The sequence below is a fragment of the Gekko japonicus genome, unplaced genomic scaffold (assembly GCF_001447785.1).
Source record: "Gekko japonicus isolate JY-2015 unplaced genomic scaffold, Gekko_japonicus_V1.1 scaffold5064, whole genome shotgun sequence".
Lineage (NCBI taxonomy): Eukaryota > Metazoa > Chordata > Lepidosauria > Squamata > Gekkonidae > Gekko > Gekko japonicus.
Window position 1 is genome coordinate 28,760 of NW_015162627.1, and position 2,417 is coordinate 31,176.

Consider the following 2,417-nt stretch of genomic DNA (forward strand, 5'->3'; position numbering starts at 1 on the left):
TGCTCCCTCTAAGCTGTGGAGTCTTGTGAGCAGAAATTCTCCTTTGTGAGCCACTGGCATCAAAGTTGTGAGCAAGCCATTTGGCTACTGCATAAATTGGTTTGCTCTGGAGCCCTCCTTCCTGACAACAGTGTGTGAGCCAGAGGCTACAAAACTGTGAGCTAGCTCACACTAACTCAGCTTAGAGGGAACACTGCCGGGGACTCAGGCAAAGGTCTTTCCCATCACCCCCTGCCTGATCCTTTTTAACTGGAGATGCCGGGGATTGAACCTGGGACCTCCTGCATGCCAAGCAGAGGCTCAGCCACTGAGCCACAGCCCCTCTTTACAGCTCTCCAGGGTCTCAGGCAGAAGGTCTTTCCCATCACCTCCTGCCTGGTCCTTTTTAACTGGAGATGCCGGGGATTGAACCTGGGACCTTCAGCATGCCAAGCAGAGGCTCTGCCACTGAGCCACAGTCCCTCTTTGCAGCTCTCCAGGGTCTCAGGTGGAGGTCTTTCCCATCACCTCCTCCCTGGTCCTTTTAACTGGAGATGCCAGGGACTGAACCTGGGGCTTTCCGTGTGCCAAGCAGCGGCTCTGGCACTGAACCAGAGACCCTTCACCTAAAGCACCTGGCGCAGTGCAGAGGAGGAGGAACTGCCTAACACACAGCCCAGGTTTCTGGTACAGCCCCATCTCCCCACCCCTCATGTGAGCAACAGGCCAAGGCAGCATCCTGCCTCCCCAGAGTGGCCAGCCAGTGGGGGGGGGCCCTCTGCGAGGCTTCTAAGTGGAAATCCACCTCCCCCTGCACACTTGAAGCTGCCTCCCACGTCACCAGAACTGCCCTCCTCAGTAGACAGCTAGGACAGTTCCTTCGAAGGCAGCGGTGGGGAATCGGTGACGCAGCACTGAATATTTCCATGGGTGACGCGCATGCAAACAATTAAGTCTTTCCAGCAGGCCTTGACTAATTTTCTTCGGCTTTAACAAGTCCCCTTCCCCCCCCAAACCTGGAACCAGAATTTATTTTTCCAGCCTTCAGGGTATTCTGTTGCAATACCCGTACTTTCTAATTATTCCTGTCCCAAAACCAAACACCCCAAACTCTTCACGGTTTCTTGCCATTGTTAAAGCTGTAATATACACGTAAATGTGGTGGTACCTAAATTAATATGGGGTAAGCAGGGTTCTCGTCACGCCCAAAAGCCAACCTATGTCATCAGTGTTCCCTCTAAGCTGTGGAGTCTTGTGAGCAAACATTCTACTTTGTGAGCCACTGGCATTGAAGCTGTGAGCCCCAGGTTCAGTCCCCGGCATCTCCAGATATCTGGAAAGGCGGGATATAAATATAAACAATAAATGAATAAAATACTGGAGCCATCCTTCCTAAGCGAAGACAAAAAGGTGTGAGCTGCAGGCTAAAAAACTGTGAACTGGCTCACACCAACTCAGCTTAGAGGGAACACTGCTCTGGAGCCCTCCTTCCTGAGCTGAGACAAAAACGTGTGAGCCGGAGGCTAAAAAACGGTGAGCTAGCTCACACTCACTCAGCTTAGAGGGAACACTGCTCTGTAGCCATTCTTCCTGAGCAAATACAAAAATGTGTGAGCCGGAGGCTAAAAAACTGTGAGCCAGCTCACACTCACTCAGCTTAGGGGGAACACTGCTCTGTAGCCATTCTTCCTGAGCGAATACAAAAATGTGTGAGCCGGAGGCTAAAAAACTGTGAGCTAGCTCACACTCACTGCGCTTAGAGGGAACACTGTCACCTAAATATGCTTTGCTTCAGGGGGCAGCCATGGTGGTCTACAAGAGAACAGCTAGGTTTGAGTCCAGGAACAGCCCAGAGGCCCGGCTTTCAAGAGCCAAAGGTCCCTTCATCAGATAGGGCCCATTATTTGTACTAGTGTCTGACGAAGAGAGCGCTGACTCTCAAAAGGCCATTCCCCAAAACTCTTGTTGGTCTCTGAGTTGCTCTGAGACTCAAATCTGGCTGTTCTAAATAAGCTCTGACCTTCTGCTGGGAATCACCAAGAGGCACATGCAATAAACGACTGCTGATTATACCCAGCACCCCAATGAAATTCCTGAGTGCCGTGGGAACTGGGCGTCCGGGATTCGCTGAGCCCTGTTTTAGGGTCCCAAAATGTGGGATGCACCCCACACTGAGATTACTGCAGGATGGGGGAGGGGGCTCCAAGCTCTTGAAGGAGATGAAATTGGGGGTGGGGTGCCAGCCGAATGTCAATTTCAGCCCCATTATATCCTATGGGCCACTGAAGTCAATGGCGAAAACATAAGGTATATTCTGGGGGCTGGAGGGGAGGGGGCTTGAGGGAGAGGCTCCAAACTCGCAGGGTAGCTGCTGGAGCCTCTCCCCAAGATACCAACCAAGGTTGAAGAACATTGGACCGGGGGACCAATTATACGGG